Raw genomic sequence first — 19,121 nt, 5'->3', positions numbered from 1 at the left:
TGAACCTGAGCTGATCAGCTACGTCCAGAGGGGTGTGTGTGTGTGTGTGTGTGTGTGTGTTTGTGTGTGAAGGGGTGTGTTGTGGTGGCTACCTAGAGTAACAGATGCTGTGGTAGGGTTTCCCCTGGGATGAGGGATGTTGCAAGCAGGCCCTCTAAGTAAGTGTGGTCGAGTGGGAATGAGAGTTTGTTCTCTCAATTTGAGAACCAAGGAGCAAACGTGGTTTGTAACAGAAGGAAGTGGGATGATAGCCTCTCATCATCTGAGTGTACAGACCCCTTCACAGGCCAGTCCCCAATTCTTTAAGAGCTGCCATGTTGGCACTGCATGACCCTGACCCCATCCATAGTTGACTGGACCAGGAGTAGACATGTGACCCAGACGGGACTATCCAATTTTCTCTCCTGGGCGCTGGCACTGCAATGCCTCAGTGCACTTGCCAGATAGCCCTGGGGGGCCAGGTCCTGCCGCAACGACTGGCAAGAAGAGAAAGTGGGTCTGCAGGGAGGGCAGAGTGAAGCAGGTACAGAGAGAAGAAACTAAGTTTGAAAATGGTCTGAATTGGTGACTGATCAAATCCCTGCTTCTAGTCACTGTGGAAAACGTATGGAGGTTTCTCAAAAAACTAAAAACAGAACTACCATATGACCCAGCAATTCCACTCCTGAGTGTATAGCTGAAAAATAATGAAAACACTAATTCAAAAAGATACATGCACCCAATGTTTATAGCAGCACTATTTATGATAGCCAAGATATGGAAGCAACCTAAGTGTCCATCGACAGACGAATGGATAAAGATGTGGTACATATATATACAATGGAATACTACTCAGCTATAAAAAAGAATGAAAATTTGCCATTTGCAACAACATGGATGGACTTGGAAGGTATTATGCCAGGTGAAACAAGTCAGACAGAGAAGACAAATACTGTTTGATATCTCTTACATGTGGAATCTAAAAGATAAAACAAACTAATGCATATAACAAAAAAAGAAACAGACTCACACACATAAAGAACAAGCTAGTGGTTACCAGTGGGGAGAGGAAAACAGGGAGGGGTAAGATAGGGGTAGTGGATTAAAAGGTACAAACTACTATGTATAAAATAAATAAGCTACAAGGTTATATTGTACAGCACACAGAATTTAGCCAATATTTTACAATAATATAAATGCAGTAAAACATCAAAAATTGTGAACCACTATGCTGTACACCTAAAATTTATGTAATATTGTACATCATCTATATCTCAATTAAAAAAAGAATTGAATACAAAGGCTTTTGAATGTTTCCCCCAGCCAAAAAAAAAAAAAAAAAAAAAAAAATCCCTGCTTCCAGTCGCTTCTGGAACCCTGGCTGCCTACCTTCATGACAATCTTCCCTTTAATAAATTCCTCTTTGGGGCTTCCCTGGTGGCACAGTGGTTGAGAGTCCGCCTGCCGATGCAGGTGACATGGGTTCGTGCCCCGGTCCGGGAAGATCCCACATGCCGCGGAGCGGCTGGGCCCGTGAGCCATGGCCGATGAGCCTGCGCGTCCGGAGCCTGTGCTCCGCAACGGGAGAGGCCACAACAGTGAGAGGCCCGCGTACCGCAAAATAAATAAATAAATAAATTCCTCTTTTCTGTTAGTCCAGCAGGAGTGGTTTTCTATTGCCTGCAACTAGAATACTCATTAACACATATATTTAATAAAATAATAATAATAATAGCTGATATTTATTGAATGCTTATTATATGCCATACACTCTCCCAAGGGGTTTAATATAGATTATCTTATTTAAACCCCTCAACAACTCTGTAGGGGTATGTATTATTATTCCCATTTCACAGCTGAAGAAACTGAGCCCAGATAGGTTCACTTGCTCAAGGTCACACAGCTAGTGGAGCCAGATCTGACCGCAGGTCATCTGGCTTCAGAGTCTGGGCCACTGTCCATTATGACAGTCTTTTCATTTGAGACTGCTGGGAGGTGGGGACTCAGGCCTTCTGAGCTGCCCCCGCATCACATGCTCATTCCAGCCCTGCACCCACACAGAAAACTCAAGCTGGAGGAGTTGGCCTCTGAGGGGGAGTGCTTGCCCTCTGCCCCCTGCCCTGCCTACCCCACCCCCAGAAGTAGAGGGAGAGTCCAGAGTCCCTGAGTTTCCATGACACTGCACTTTGGGGTGGTAAACATTAAACCCATTGGTCTTCCTTCCTCTGAGTGCCCAGAGACCTCTGGAACCACCTCGAAGGAGGCTGGAAAGCGGACAAGACTGTTCGGGAGGTGCAGCACGTGGTCACTCTCACCTTCCAGAATTGCTTCTGGGCACTTCCCGAATGACCAGCAGCGCATCCTCTCTCCCACTTGAAGCCACCATGGTGAGGGGCCTGGGCTGGGAATTGCACCCTGGCTGCCTGCTCCTAACTTGATCTCCAAGCCTTGGATTTGTTATCTGTAAAATGGGGGTTATAATAACCCCTACCCAGAGGAGAAAATAGGATAATGGGAAAATGTTTATGTATTAAGTGAGAAAAGTGGGGGCCTTTGTGCTTTCCTCAATAAGTGAGAGAAACCATGTCCTGATTACATCACTGAGCCACTGGGAAAAGCCTCACCTAAATGTAGACTTTTTTGTTTCCTATGTATCCTACGATCGCATTCTTAGAGTTTTTGTTTTGTTTTGCTTTTAAATTGGGAAAGATAAATACCAAGGTGTTAAATTGGATATCCCTGTGTGATGAGACTACAGGGTATTTTAATTTACTTTTTATTTTTTGGATTCAAACTTTCTGACATGAACATAGATGATTTATGTATTTAAAAATATATCTTACGGGCTTCCCTGGTGGCGCAGTGGTTGAGAGTCCACCTGCCGATGCAGGGGGCACGGGTTCGTGCCCTGGTCCGGGAAGATCCCACATGCTGCGGAGCGGCTGTGCCCGAGAGCCATGGCTGCTGAGTCTGCACGTCTGAGCCTGTGCTCCGCAATGGGAGAGGCCACAACAGTGAGAGGCCCGTGTACCGCTAAAAAAAAAATATATATATATATATATATATATATATATATATCTTACTTTACACATACAAAATATTTTTATTATTATTTACTTCAAAGTGCTTTGGCAAGTACAGAGCCCATAAATGTAGAGTGTGAGTACTTGTCCAGGTCCTAGAGTCATGTGGGGGGGACATTTGTGAGTTGCCTCTCCCACATCCACTTCCCTCTTCCCCTTTTGGAGCAGATTGGGTAGGTGGAAACCTTATCCTATCTCCACAGGTGGGCCTGGATCGGCTTAAATCAATCATTGTGGTGACTGATTAGGGAATCTGTGATGGAGGTTTGGTGCACGAGACTTAATTCCAAGGCTTGTGTTTGTCTGGGGAAACAGATTTCCACGTTTTTGATATATTATAGGTGACACACATCCATATGTCACCTGGGAACCTCCACCTGGGTGAAATTGGGGCCAAAAGAGAGGAAAAGGAGCTGAGAAATGGAAAGAGAGGGAAACCAGGTCCTGATTACATCACTGAACCACTGGGGAAAAAAGCCTCTCCTGAACGTAGACTTTTCTGTTTCACAAGCCAGTAAATTTCCTTTATTTTCAAAACCGGTTTGCGAAGTTAGATTTTGTTATTTACAACTTCCTAACTATGAGGAAACAGGGACCTGAAGTGGGATATGGCAAATAATAGACCCTGTGGTGCAGAACTTGTGGGGCTGAGGAGGGAGGTATGGTGTAGGCGGAGCCAGGGCTTCTGCCTGGGAGGTTGGCAATTCTCAAAGAGCTGGTGGTGAAGAAGTCAGTTAGGCTGTAGTCCGAATCTTGGAATTCAAACCAAGGTACCTCCAAGGCTGCTCTTTTGTGAGACTTGTGGGGAAATTTCAGGATTTTGGAGGTTGTTCATGTCTTGTAGTCTTTAGTAAATTCCTACAAGAGACGTGCGTGGTTCCTTTGAAACTGGCCTGTTTGAAAGAAGATAAAGAAGAGCTAGACACTTTAGACCTGAGGCCTGTGATCCATGTTAACAGTGAGTCCAGGATCACAGCCAAAAAGCTGAATTCTCCATGCCCAGCTATATTTAGTGTAAGCAGAGGCAGGAGGTGGGGGACTTAGCAGGAGATAAAGCCGAAGACCCCTCAGGTCCTTCCCAAGCTCATCCCGTTAAGCATTCTTTGTCTGAGATGATTTTTTTTTTTTTTTTGACCATGCGACTTGCGGGATCTTCGTTCCCCAGCCAGGGATTGAACTTGGGGCGCAGCAGTGAAAGTGCTGAGTCCTAGCCACTGGACCACCAGGGAATTCCCAAGCATTCTTTGTTTGACAAGGAGACCCAACTCCTCCTCCACGCTTCTGCTGGGATGCAGACTCTGGACAAGAGGTCAATTAGCAATATCTCTCCACACCTGCTATGGCTCTGACACGTCAAGGAAGAAGCCATCCATTAAACCAAGGGCAGGGGCGTGCACTGAGCCCAACGTTAGTTGTCAGGAGATGAATATCCCCAGGTCATGTCCTAGACACAGATAAGTGGCAAAGTCTCCATGTATTTGGCTAAAAGCAAATAGGTCAGACACCTACTGAGCCTTTTAGAACATTGCTAAAGTAATCCCCAATCTGCCCATTATCAGCCTGCCATTGCCCAAGGCCTAAAGTATTCTTGGGTCCCCAAATTTGCATCTAACAGGAAGTGGGATGCTAAAGTGGTACAGCCCCCAGGGACAGCATCTCCAAGGCCCATCTCAGGAGTGTCCATCGAAGACAGGGAAATGGATGGACAGACTGATGCACAGCCAGGAGGATGGGTGAATCTTCAGGAAGGTTTTATCAGTGATGATAAAAGCCATTATATGCATGGGGGAGAGGGGGGCGAGGGTGAAGGAGATCTCTCCGCCGTCCTGCGTACGGCCAAACTCTCTTTCTGCTTATTCAGAATGGCTTCCTTTCTGCCTTCATTCTGGAAATGCCATGGAACTGCTATGGCTGGGCCTGCCTGAATCTGCTCTGACCTCTGGAATCCAGCCCCCAGCAGACAGCCTTGACCCTTCCTTTTGGCCTGCAGCCTTCTCCAGGGCTGAGAAGAGGAAGCAACATACTCCCTCTTGGAGCTTGAAGCCTGCTCACAAGTCCCTTTAGAAATAAAGGGCAAAATGGGGACACTGTTCCTCGGACAATGGGGTTTTCTCACAGGGTGGGCTGCCCAGGCCTTTGTGAGGAAGACTTCCTTTAATTGCAGCCGGGGCTGGAGGACACCCTCCGGTCTCGGCCTGAGCACTGAGCTGACTGCGGGGGTGGTGGGGGTGGGGGGTGGAGGGTGGGGCCTGGGACTACAGATGGGGCTGGAAGTGTGCTTGAGTTAATACTGCCTGAGAGATTGGCCTAAGAGAGAGAAGACGATGGCTGAGCGAGGGCAAGCCTCAAGACGGGACAGCACAGGGACCAGGGCAGGACTGGGGCGGGTGGGTAAGTCTAGGCCTGGGGCTGCAGCCAGGGCTGGGAAGCTGGGAAGAGGCTTGGGGGTTAGAGCTGGTCCTGGGAGAGCATGTTGTATACTGCTCAAAGCACAGGCTTTAGCCATGGGCGGCCTGGGTTCTTCCCTGACTGTCTGGGTGGTCTCAGGCGGGCCCTCTCTCGGCTTCCATCTTCACTCTGATCCCATCTTCTCTCCCCTGAACACTCTATTTAATGCCACCATCTGGCCCCCTTGGCACTCCTCCTCCCCCTGTATCTGTGCTCGTTCTTTACTCATTCCCTTAACATCTTCTCATTTACTATATAATTTACTTAATTATAATGTTTATTGTTTATCTGTCTTCCTTAGCTAGAATGTCAGTTCCATGAGGACAGAAATCTTTATCTTGTTCACTTGTGTCCCCGGATCCTAGCACGGTGCCTGCCACTGAGCAGGCATCCAACAGATATTTGTTGAGTGAATAAAGTTGTTAAGTCTCTCTGAGCCGAGAGCTTTCTCATTTGAAAAGCGAGGATGAGGGCTTCCCCGGTGGCACAGTGGTTAAGGATCCGCCTGCCAATGCAGGGGACAGGGGTTCGAGCCCTGGTCCAGGAAGATCCCACATGCCGAGGAGCAACTAAGCCCGTGCGCCACAACTACTGAGCGTGCGCTCTACAGCCCGTGAGCCACAACTATTGAGCCCGCGCGCCACAACTATGGAAGCCTGCGTGCCTAGGGCTCGTGCTCCGCAAGAAGAGAAACCACTGCAATGAGAAGCCCGTGCACCACAAGAAGAGTAGCCCCTGCTCGCCACAACTAGAGAAAGCCTGCATACAGCAACAAAGACCCAACGCAGCCAAAAATGAAATAAATAAATTAATAAAAAAAAAGAAAAGAAAAGTGAGGATGACATTAATGATGCTGCCTCGGTGTTGCAGGGAGGAGCCAATGAGATCTCGCCTGTGAAGAGCTTTGCACCAGGCTGGTGGGCACTTCTGCAAATGACAGCTCGTATATGCCTCAGTTTCCTCATCTGTAAAGTGGGAATAAAAGTTGTTGTGAGGGTTAGCTGGATTAATATGTACAAAGCCTCATATTAGGTCAGAGCCTCACATGAGGTCAGCGTTCAGTAACGCTGGGCAGTACCACCCTTAGTTCCTTCCATCTCAGGCTTTTGGGTCCTTGTTTTATTGAGTTGAAGGAGAGGCTGGAGGTGACTCTGGGAGTCAAATCGTTGAAGCTTTGGTTATGCTTAAGCTTAAGATAAAATGATCCCTCAAATCCAAGGCTAAAAACAGACAAAGGGTTTCCAGACTCCCTCCTCTTTAAATATCTCCCTAGATTTCAGGCGCTCCATCCTCCAGCGCTGGGCCACAGCTGACTCCTCGATGCCACCCATAAATAGGCCTTGGAGTTTTGTTCTTCTCTCTCCATCCTTTCTCCTTCATCCTTCACCCTGAGGACCTGACATCCCTGTGATCTCCATCTCAGCCTTTATCCCTGTAGGAACCTCCCCAGGATTAGTGGAAATGAGAAAACTCTGAGCTCCTGGGTCTTTTCACCTCTAACTCAGTTTCTGATGCCTGGTGAGCTTCAGACCTTGCTCAAGGCAGGGGGCTCATGGCATGCATTTAATAAACATGGAGTGAATGAATGAGTAGGAAAAGCCCCAGCTCTGACCCTGACCATTAGGTAACTAACATCTCTGGCCTTTGGTTTCCTCATCTCTAATGAGGGTTATAAATGCCTTCCCTGTCCACCTTAAAAAACTGTTGTAAGAATCAAATGAGATCATCAGTTCTTAGAATAAAGGGAGCTTGGAGGTCACGCAGTCCAATTTGCTTATTTTTTCAAGAAGGAAACAAATCCCCAGAGACACGGTATGTGTAGATGCAGAGAAACCTAATATAATGAACTGTTTTCTCACAGCTGAGTGGTCCAGGAATCCTGGAATTCTAGAGATTGTCCAGTCCAGCCAGCCAGAGGAAATCTATGCCTGGACAGGGAAAGAGATTGCTCAGCTCACCCAGGAAGCAGAGCTGGAAGATGGGGCTCCTGGTTTCCAGTTCGGGCCTCCTTCCTGCTGTGTTGACAGCACCAGGAGGGGTGGCATCCAGGGAACAGGGGAGGCAGTGGCTGCTGGGTGACTCCACCTCAGTTGAATTCTTGGGGCACAGAGCCCAGGAGCAGGGTAGGGAGAGTGAGGGAGGAAGGTAGCAGGACTGGCAAGGTAGTGGTCCGTCTTGCTCATAACCAATCCCTGGACTCCCAAGGTGGTACCTGGGGAAAAACCATCGACACACAGGAGGCCCAATGCTGGCCACGTGGTGCAACCAGAAGTGTCCATCCCCCCCAGCCTTGGGGAGCTCAGAAGTCAGGGGCAGGCATGGGGGCCCAAGATTGGTGAAGTGGGGTCCTTCCAACTCCCTGTTGCCTCAGCCCCCCAGCCTCTGTTCAGGCTGGGACAGGCAGACCTCCCATACCTGGGGATTTACTCCTGGCTCACTGATGATGACACCATCTCAAGCCTCTTCGTATCCCTAAATCCTTCCTTGGAGTTTGTGAGCAATTACAGAACCCCTCCCACGTCCTGGATGCTTTCACCCACAATTTCTTATGCAAAAGTGTTGTTTCCCAAACTTGAGTCACTTACCACCTCCATGATTTTTGCCATAATAATCTAACCCACTGAATACATAAATAAATAATATTTAATGAATGTTTTGCTTCACTTTCTAAAAACATAAATTTATGTCAAAAAAGAAACTTCATATCACTCCTGTAAATAAAGAAGCAGTATCAGTTGCTAAAAATACAAGAAAAAAGAAAAATAAATACATTCTTGGTTTCTGGTGCCAGGCCCCAGCTCTTGTTCCAATTATACTGACAAGCCGCCTGCATGTTCTCTCTGGACCTCTGTTTTCTCCTCCCTAAAATGGGGTTGTTGGGAGATAAAGTATGCAAGATGCCTTGCTCTGAGCTGGCATGGAGTAGGTAAGAGAGAGAATTCTGGGCTGGTATTGGTTCTGCTGGTGCTGACACCTTCTCTGCTCTGCTCTGGCCTCAATCCCCTCCAGTCCCAGCTCCAACCCCCTTTATCTAGAACTTTAGAGTTTCCTGTGCACTTTTCAACCCTGTCTCATATTAATCTGCCTCTCAGCATGTGATAAGGGAAGCCAGGGGAGATCATGTCTGCCTATTAAGGGGCCGGCCATGCCACAGGGCTCAAATGATTTGCCCAAGGTCACCAGGGTGGAGTCTTGAACCTGGGCTGTCTGTTTCTACTGCATGGGGCGTGTTGGCTTCCTCCTCTGGTCACCCAGGAGACAGGTTCTCAGGATCTGGCTGGGATGCAGTCTGCAGGAACCCTAGCTGGCTCTAAGGAGAAAGAGGGAACAGTCCCTGTCTAGGAGAGTTGGCCCTGTCTAGGGGAGGCTCCCCTCCCCGAAGCCACCCCCTTCTAGGTCTCCGTCTGCTTCCTCAGCCCCTAGCGAAAGACTCAGCCCAAGGGCAGGGGAGAGAGAGACAGGCTAGTGGTCTGGTTGGAGTGGGAAGGCGAGAGGGAACAGTGAGGAGAGTCAGAGACACAGGTGCACAGAGACGGAGAGACAGACTCGTGGACAGAGATGGGTAGAGACAGAGACCCAAATAGAGACAGGTTGTCAGACACAGAGGCAGACACACAGAAAGGGCCAGACAAGACAGAGGGCGCGAGAAAGACAGCCACAAAGAGACACAGAAGGAAGTTGGATCCAAAGCTAAAGACAACCCCAAAGAGTCGTGCACAGAGACGGAATCAGAGCTGGAGCTCGTGGAGAGAAAGTAGAGAGAGAGAGAGACAGAGACAGAGACAGAGCGAGACAGAGAGAGACAGAGAGACAGGGAGAGAGAGACAGAGAGAGAGAGAGAGAGAGAGACAGACAGAGAGAGAGACAGAGAGACAGAGACAGAGACAGAGAGAGACAGAGAGACAGAGAGAGACAGAGACAGAGAGAGAGACAGAGATAGAGAGACAGAGAGACAGAGAGACAGAGACACAGAGACACAGAGAGACAGAGAGACACAGAGAGAGAGAGAGACAGACAGAGAGAGAGACAGAGAGACAGAGACAGAGACAGAGAGAGACAGAGAGACAGAGAGACAGAGACAGAGAGAGAGACAGAGATAGAGAGACAGAGAGACAGAGACACAGAGAGACAGAGAGACACAGAGAGAGAGAGAGAGACAGAGAGAGAGACAGAGAGAGACAGAGAGAGACAGAGACAGAGAGAGAGACAGAGACAGAGAAAGAAGCGCGGAGGCGGAAAGAGCAGGAGAACACGGAGACAGTGGCACCCCAGCCCTCCCCAACCCCACGCGGGACCCGAGCCGAGCCGGGGCGCGGGAAGGGGGAGGGTGCCCCACTCCCCGGCAGGGGGCGCCCTGGCCACGCTGCGGACCGGCGGGCATCGCTCCAGCCGGGGCCGGGGGCGGGGCGGGGGCGGGGAGGGCCGGGGCCCCGGCCGGGGGCGGGGTCGGGAGCAGGGGAGGGCTGCCCCGGCCGCGCTCGGGCCCCGTGGTTGCCTTTATAAGCCCGCGGGGGAGTTGGCCCCGGTAGCGTCGCGCTCCCGCCACTCCGCGCCTTCCGTCCCAGCGCACCGACCTCTCGTCGCTTGTGCCAGGACAGACCTTCGCCCACGAACTCTGCGCAGGTAAAGACTCGACGCTGGCTCCAGGCTCCCCGCGGCCCCAGGGATGTGGTCGATTCCCCGGCCCCTCCCACATCCTCCCCTCGCCTGGGGACGGTGGCGAGGTCGGATATCAGTGGCGGGGCAGGGACCTCTGCGCCCCGACACCTCCCAAGGCAGCCCATTCGGAACCCCCCAGCCACCTGTCCCGCTCCCGTGCTCGCGTGCATCCGAGGCTCCCGGCGGGCGCGCTGGGCCGGGCTGGAAATCAGACTTGGCGCTCGCGGAGCCGGCGAGTCAAGGGGACTGCTCTCGCGACCGCTGCTGCAGCCCTGGGGTCTCCTACCTCCGAGGCCGCTGCCCGAGACCCCCACCTTCAGTCTAGGCACCTCCTCCCGGTGCTCCGTGACTGAGCGGCTTCTACGGAACCCCCTGTGTCCGAGATCAAGCGAGTCAGGTTGCCCACCCAGAACTGCCAACCACCTAGTAATCTCTAGATCTTGCCACAGTAGTCGGGGAGGGGGCTGGTCTGCCTGGGTGGGCTCCAAAGTAGTTTGGGCCAGAGCTGGGAACAGTAGAGGGAGGGAGCTACTTGGGTCCGGGAGCCGCAGGGCGGTGGGAGTGGGGGAACGGACATCCGGCGTGTTGGAGTCTGTTTGGGAGTCCGGGGTGGCCACAGCAGCCTTAGGGCAAAGCTCCGGAGCCCGGGAAGCTGAGGGAGTTTGCGATCCATCTCTGGGCATGTGCAGGTGAGCGGATAGCTCAGGGTTGGTTCCCAAGCCTAGTCTTGATAAGAAAGTGTTAAATGCATGGTAACAATGGTGGGGCGGGAAGCTAAGGAAAGTCCCATCCTTCCCATACATTGTCCCTTCTGACCCTTTTTCCAAGCGTAATGGGATTGGGGGAGGGGGGGCTTTACAAAGGCCTGAGGGTGGAGGGGGAAAACCCTGGAGATCAAAAGGGGGCAATTCTCAGGCCAGAAAGGGCCTCTGGGCCCTGGGAAAGAAAGACTCCCCCGGTGGGCCGGGCTTCCCTGGTAAGCAAGGGGTTGGCTCCCACACCAGCAAAGATGACAGCAACTGTTTATTGAATGCCTACTGTGTGCCAGACTCCAACACTTCACGTGCATCATCTTGTTTACAAATAGGAAGACTGAGGCCTGGAGAAGTTATGTAAATATGAGACCAGGATGTGAACCCAGACTCTAAACCTTACAACCTTAGCTCCCTGCTTCCTTTTATTTTGTTTTTTTTTTTGTTTTGCGGTAAGCGGGCCTCTCACTGTTGTGGCCTCTTCCGTTGCGGAGCACAGGCTCCAGACGTACAGGCTCAGCGGCCATGGTTTACGGGCCTAGCCGCTCCACGGCATGTGGGATCTTCCCGGACCGGGGCATGAACCCGTGTCCCCTGCATCGGCAGGCAGACTCTCAACCACTGTGCCACCAGGGAAGCCCTTCCTGCTTCCTTTATGTGACCCAAGAGATGAGGGGCTGACCTTTCCTCTTCTGGCCCTGCTGGTGCTCAGGCTTACCTCCGCCCATGCTCTAGACCTGCCTTCTTCAAATCTTTAGACCTCCCCACTGTGTTGTTCCCCACCACCACCACCTACTCCACTCCCTGCCCCTGCTCTTCTTGTCCCTTTGCCTCCTTTTTTCTTCCTGAACTTCATGCCTCTGAACTCCCTAAGCAGAAGAGGCTCCTGGACATGGCTTCCTAACTTCCCATCCCCTGGAGTAAGACAGACTTGAGTGATGGCCCCTGTCTGTATTTGTGGCCCCACCTGGAAAATAGGGAGTATGCCTCTCTCATGAGACTATTGTGAGGAATAAAACTGAACTGAGGCCAGAAACAAAATGCTATCTTCATTTAACAAATACTTGTGAATGCACCAAGCCCTGTTCTAGGTGCTGAGAATGCAGCGGGTAAATTAAACAGCCATCTGGACGCTTGTGTAACAGAATGTTTTCAGGCTCTGAAATTGACACTTTAGAATTGGAATTAAGCAGTTCACAAGGAAGGAGATTAAAATGCAATAACATGGGTAAAACTGATCAGCCAGCCTTTGGTTTTCACTAATAGAAAAGGCAACCTAGCTGTGTGACCTGGGACAAATTCTGTTCTCTGTCATGCCCCAGTCTCCTCCTTTAAGTTGAGGAGATCAATAAATAGTATGATTAATGTATGCAAAGTGTTTAGCTGGTGTCTGTGCCTAAGAAAATATTGCCTATAATCAGCTCTAATCTCAGCAGAAAATGCAACCCTGAGACTGGGCATAGGGTTATGTCGCTGCCCCTGAACCCTGGAAACCTGTCACCCCCCTGCCTAGGCCCTGTCCTTTCCCTCATGGGTTGTGCTGTGGAGTGGCATGGCGTCTTCCTTGCCCACACTCAGGTGCCACCTCCTGTCATCCTAAACTCAGCCTTGGCCAGGAGCCTGGAGGTCCTTGCTGGGAACAGGCCTGGGGCTGTTATCTCCACAGTGCCTTCTGCCTCTGTGTGTCCCAGCTTTGAAATGAGGTGAAACCAAACTCAAGCCCTGCCTGTCCCATGGCTTACATACCCAACATTCCCTGCAAACTAGGAATCAGTCCTGGAGAAGGGAAGTGAGTTGTTCAAGGACACACAGATGCTACCTGGGGAGCTGGGGCTGGAGCCCTGGTGATGACTCTAGCGACCTTCACGAGCACCCATCTTTGGGGATGAGGCCTCTTAATCGAGGGGTAGGATCCCGTGACACAGCTCAGAGTTCTCACCTTGAGTTATTAATACAAAACTCAGGGCTTGAAGAGAACATTACGGGGAGAGTCAGCAAGCTGAGCTGAGAACCGGCACCCAGCAATCTCCGCGTGGCCACAGGAATGCACACTCAGCTTTCCCGTGCTACGTCGTCGTCCTCATCCTCAGCAGGCTGGAGCTAAGCTGTGCGGTGTGTTTTTTTGTTTTGTTTTTAGAGATGGCCTCACTTTTAGAGGGCAGTTGTGGGCAGTAGATTGGAGGTTCATTCCCAGCACTGCTGTGTGACCCTAGACAAGTTTATTTCCCTCTCTGAGCCTCAGGTAAGGAAATCATCTGTAATATGGGTTAATAACATGTACTTTGCAGAGTTGATATGTGGGGCCAGCAAAATCATAAATGGCTTTTCACCATTGAATGGCTCAGCTGGGGCTGACCCACTGTTGGAGATTGTTGTTGAGAAGTTAATATTTCCTATGGGACAGTTTCTTTGCCACTACCAGGTGATCCATAAGGGCCAGAGGAAAAGCCCTATGTAGGTTACAAAGGCCTAGACAGGAGGGAAAGTGCTGGCTTTGGGATCTGCATCTTGGGTTCCAATCCCTAGCTGTGTGACCTGAGGCAAGTCACTTGGCCTCTCTGAGTGCTGGGTTCATAGTAGGCCCCCAGGAACTCTTCTCTGATGCTCAGTGTCCAAAGAACATTCAAGAATAGTCTCCATATTTTTCCACCCCCCTCATACCACCCCCCAACATTTACTAATTACTCCCAGAAAAACTTCATGCTTAAAGTTTTCCATGCTGAAATCCTCAGCCTCACTGTGGCATGAAATCAATTGTTTGCATTTAATTTGACTTCTCAAATTAAGAGGTAAAATTTGAGATGAGGATAGCGGGTGGGGGGGGAGGAGATGAGGAAAATGAAGTTAAACCAGATGTGTTTTTGTTTAACTGTCGGATGGTGGTTAAACTGCCTGGGTATTAAGATCATTCTTTCTGAATTCCAGTAACCAGGAGTCAAGTTTCACTTAAAATTGTAGTGTTCCTTCCTGGCTACCGTGGACTAGCCCTCCCCATTATTATTATTATTACTATTTTATATTCATCTGAGGCCACAAAGTACTGGCCAGAGAAGAGACCTCATAGATTCCTCAGACCTGGAAGGCATTTAAAGGCTGCCTCTGTCAACCGGCTGCTTTGCAGACCAGGGAGACTGAGGTCCAGAGAGGGGAACGGCTTGCTCAGGGTCACCCATGACTGTCCTAAAAGTAACCACTATCTTGATTTTGGTGTGTATCATTTCCATAGCATATCCTTAATATATCTTTTTTTTTTTTTTTTTTTTTTTTGCGGTACGCGGGCCTCTCACTGTTGTGGCCTCTCCCGTTGCGGAGCACAGGCTCCGGACGCGCAGGCTCAGCGGCCATGGCTCACGGGCCCAGCTGCTCCGCGGCATGCGGGACCCTCCCGGACCGGGGCACGAACCTGTGTCCCCCGCATCAGCCGGCGGGCTCTCAACCACTACGCCACCAGGGAAGCCCAATATATCTATTTTTTAAAAAGAAAGAATTGTTGAAGGGAGAATACAGATGGTGTGAGTTGGTAGAAAAAGATCCGCAACCCAGAGCAGAGTTTAAGCCCTTGAACTGTTGATATACTACCTGTGTGACCTTGGGCAAGTCCCTTCCCCTTTCTGAGCCTCAGTGTCCTCATCTGTAAACCAAGTTGCCTGAAGAGCAGGAGTTGGGGGGTTGGGACATCCCTAAGACTTGGAATGGGTCTGATTTAATTTGAGTTGGTCCTCAAACATTTGTGACTTAGGTTATGGCAGGTCAGTCACAAACTGCCCTCCTGAGGCAGAAAAGTGTGGGGGTGGGGGCATTGTTGACTCCCGCGGTGATTTTTTTAAAATTTTATTGAAATATAGTTGATTTACAATGTTGTGTTAGTTTCAGGTGTACAGCAAAATGATTCAGTTATACATATACATATATTCATTCTTTTTTAGATTCTTTTCTCATATAGGTTATCACAGAATATTGGGTAGAGTTCCCTATGCTATGCAGTAGGTCCCCGTCGGTCATCTATCTTATATATAGTAGTGTGCATGTGTTAATCCCAAGCTCCTGGTTTATCCCTCCCCGCCACGTTTCCCCTTTGATAACCATAAGCTTGTTTTTGATGTCTATAAGTCTCCTGCAGTGATTTTAAAAGGTTGATTTCATTGCTGGTGATTGCATTTTACATAAAAATAAGGGTTTCTGGCTTCTCTCAAAAGATCAAAAGATGTGGCCACTCTGGGCTGCATCCCTGCCTGGCCACCATGACTGGAGCTGATTAGCAGCTGCTCCACCCACTTGACTGCAGTCCCCACTGTGCCCTGCTCTCGCACCCAGCCCATTTGCTTCATTGCCATTCCCTGCCTGCCTTCTGAGTTTGCAGTTTCTGGGCTAGGTGCATGAGGCTTGGGCCAGCCCTCAGGAGGCTCAGGTTAGGAATGTGGGACACATAGACACCAACCTCTCTTCCGGGGCCTGGCAGCATCTCTGAAACATGTCAGCCAGGAGGAGGGAGCTTCCTTTCTGCTTTTCTGGTCCCAGGAAGAGGCTAAGGGCTCTAGAGTTTGGGGGCTAACAGAGCATCAGCCTGTCAGTGCTTAGGAAGCTGGGCCTGGGGCCCACCCCCTAGGGGGCAGGCAACCTGGGGTGCTTCAGACTAGAGATTATGCAGCCCCCTGAGGGGAGGGACCCCCTTGACATCTGCCACCTCACATAATGCTCCCAGTAGCCCTGTGCATTGGTGTCACTTCGCAGACAGGAAACACCGTCTTGCACTCTGAACCCACAGCTCTCTGTTCTGCCCCCTTTGCTGGGGGCCAAGGCCTGGTGATTGATGGCAGGCCATAGCCCAGCTGTAGCACAGATCTCCAAATCGCCGTGTCTGAGCTCAAGGGCGGTGTAGGAGGCCCTGAAACCTCATGGTTAAAGCTCACGGTGAAGGCTCTGGAGTCAGCTGCCTAACATGAGATCCTAGAAGGTCTCCACAAGCAAACTGTTGTGCGGGGTACAAGATGAACAAGGGGGAGCCCTGATTCCTGACAGAGCCACAGGGCCCCTGGTCCCTGCAGCTGCAGAGGAGTGCTAGGAATGACCTTGTGTGGGAAGTAGCATTTTGTGAGCACCTGCTGGGTACCAGGCACTTTCCACATCATCTTTGAACCTCACCTACCCCTCACCCCCTGCCATTTTGCAGTTGAGGCTCAAGGGATGGACACCTTGGGTCCAAACCCCTTCCCGAGGTGCCTCAGTCACCCTGCCCTGACCCAGGGAAGGGAGAGAGGGGAATGGCAGCTGGGAGGCTATTTCCTCTGAGACCCTGTAGTGAGGCACTGACCCAGGGCTTGTTTGAGAGAAGCATCTTCATCTTCCCAGATCTCAGTTTGTGATTCAGGTGGGTGAACTTCCGCTGGCCAGGTCTGCAAGCTGCTGGCCAGGCCCAGCTAACATTTTATGTTCTTTAAAAAAGTGTTTAGGTGGATTTTACTTGAAAAACCATAAATCCCACTTAAAAAATTTTTTTTTTTAATTTTTAAAATTTTATTTTTGGGCCGCGTTGGGTCTTCATTGTTGCATGCGGGCTTTCTCTAGTTGTGGTGAGCGGGGGCTACTCTTCGCTGCATGCACGGGCCTCTCATTGTGGTGGCTTCTCTTGTTGCGGAGCGTGGGCTCTAGGCGCACGGGCTCGGTAGTTGTGGCTCGCGGGCTCTAGAGCACAGGCTGAGTAGTTGTGGTGCACGGGCTTAGTTGCTCTGCGGCATGTGGGATCTTCCCGGACCAGGGCTTGAACCCATGTCACCTCTATTGGCAGGTGGTTTCTTAACCACTGTGCCACCAGGGGAGTCCCCGTAAATCTCACTTTTAAAAGGATCTGCCATGTGACTTTTTGTGAAGTCAAGCTCTTGCCTTCTCTGATCCACCTTTTACTTTGTCTACAGAACAGCAGGGTGGGCACTCTCCCAGACCTCAAGTTGAGGTTGTCAGTTCGATGTCCTATAATCCTCTAAGCTGGCTGTGTCAGGCTTGGCCTCTCTGAGTATCATTTGTCTCTTTCTACTCCACCTGTTCCCACTTTGACTTACTGGCCTCTTAACATACAGGAGTTAATAACGTACTCATCTGCCACCATTCTGGGTGGAAAGTGTGTCAGCTGACTCTGAGACCCCCCTCCCCTCCTTCACTCCTTCTTAGCACCTGTATAGCTGCTCTGTTTCCTCTGCCTCATTAAGCGAGCACCCCCCTCCCACCTCCACACACCACCGCTAACGTTGCCATGCCACATGCCATGTGGTACTCAGTGCCTGTCCTGGAACTGTTCAGTTGGTCTAACGGCTGCCCTATGTGGCAAGTGCAATTATCCCATTACAGATGAGGAGACTGAGGCACAAAATCACTCAGCCTGAAAGTGGGAAATATACACACTCATCCCCTACCATTGCCAATCCACCCACTCAAGGATGCTTCCTTCTTTGTGACATGAATGACACACCCTATTTCCCTAGAAGAGTACGGTTGCTTATTTTGAAATGATCAAATATAGTAATTCATATTTCAGCTTCAGTTAGCCTATCAGGATATCAAAGATAAACAAGTTCCTCTCAAAAGCTCATTTGAGCCTTGCCTTAATCACCTGAGTAGTTTTTGTGAAAATGCTGTGAGTTTTCATTTTTCCCCTTGACCTCATCCTTCCAACTAACATTTAAGGTCCTACTCTGTGTCAGGAACTGAGCAAATCACTTTTAAGGACCTTATTATATTTAACTTGTTGTCCCCTCCATTTTATAGAGATGAAAACTAAAGCTCAGAGAAACTGAGTAACTTTCTCAAGGTCACACAGCCAGAAAGAGGCAGTGAGACCCAAATTTAGGTCTCATGCCTTCCTGCCCAATCAGATTAGCATCTGGATTCAATTTTTTTGTCTGGATACAAGCCCTCAGGGGACCTTGCTGTATATATTTGTTTTCAGTGGAACCATCTGTCTCTAGGGTTTGCAAAGTCATGTGGGAGGTCTCAGAGGGAGGGGACCAAGCACAGGCACACTCCTGGTTGGATAGATGCTTCTGTTCTCCCAGACAATGGGTTTTGGCCTGGACACCTCCTCTTCTGGTCAAGAGGAAGGAAATGACAATCCTAGCAGGAAGCATCCTCAGAAAGCCAGAGGAGCCTGGGTTTGAATCCCAGCCCTGACATTTCAAGCTGTGTGACCTTGGACACATCCCTTTCCCTCTTGGCTTTCAGTTACCCTGCCTGACAACTATGGCTTGTTTTAGGGAGGCAAGGTTAGGACTTTTCTAGTTCACATGTGGCAAATAGTTGGCATGCATGCTGTCACCCTCTTGTCCTGTACATGTCAGACATGACTAATCAACCACTGCTCTCTTTCCTTCTAAACCTTAAGTTCCTTCTAAATGCAGTCCTACAGGCAGCCATTATCCACTCATTAGAATTGGCACACAAGATGGAAAGACATCCCGGAACCAAATTAGACTTAGGCATTGTGTGAACAGGGGCAGAGAAGGGACAGGCCCAGGGTGGTGCCCAGGTCGGTGTCACTGTGCTCCTCAGTCTTCTTTTCCTGGTCTGGGAAAGCAGGAGGACTCCTGAGCTAGACTGTACCAGAACTCACCTCTGGTGTAGGGTACAGACCTTCCATGGAGCTGTGTCCCTGGTTCACTCCTCAAGGAAGGGTGGGGAATGGTTTCTGGGGCTGTCACAACTCAGGCTTAAAGTAAAAAGGAGAAGGAAGAGGCTGGTTTCAGATCGTCCCGGAAAGAGTTCCGCTAACCCCTTCCCCCACCCTCCATGATAATATCCATAGTAGTAGTAATAGTAGTAATAAGAGTTATTAACAGCTACTGAATATTTGTTATGCACCAAGCCACTCTACTAAGTGCTTTATATGCATTCATGCTTTTAATCCTTATAACAGCCCATTTTTCAAGTGACGGAAATGACTCGAAGGTGAAATAATTTGCCCAAGTGTCCTCAGCTGGTGAACCAGTGGAGTTGCTGAGATTGGAATTTTCACATCCGTCCAGCCCTGAAGCTGGCTCCCCTCCCTGGCTCAGTTTCCACACTGGCTCTTCCTCACTCACCATCATCACCTCTCATTTGCGACCCTGACATTCCTTCACCTGTGGAAAGCGCTCTTCCACAAGCAGAGCCTTCCATGTACACATGGGAGTAGCACAGCAAATGGCATCTCCATGTTGCAGGTTAGAAAATT

General features: G+C 50.0%; 1 protein-coding gene across 1 annotated transcript in view; it reads left to right on the top strand.

Annotated features, from left to right (window-relative positions):
* The first annotated feature begins 10,019 nt into the window (after positions 1–10,019).
* The window catches only part of ALPL (alkaline phosphatase, biomineralization associated), a 57,593-nt gene continuing 48,491 nt past the window's right edge, over positions 10,020–19,121 (top strand). Inside the window, exon 1 of the mRNA XM_082865019.1 lies at positions 10,020–10,133. The gene's annotated coding sequence lies outside the window, so the exon portion shown is untranslated. The remainder of the gene's footprint in view (positions 10,134–19,121) is intronic.

The sequence above is a fragment of the Leucopleurus acutus genome (genome assembly GCF_964270905.1).
Source record: "Leucopleurus acutus genome assembly, chromosome: 2".
In the NCBI taxonomy this organism is placed as follows: domain Eukaryota; kingdom Metazoa; phylum Chordata; class Mammalia; order Artiodactyla; family Delphinidae; genus Leucopleurus; species Leucopleurus acutus.
This window is presented reverse-complemented; position numbering and strand designations above follow the sequence as displayed.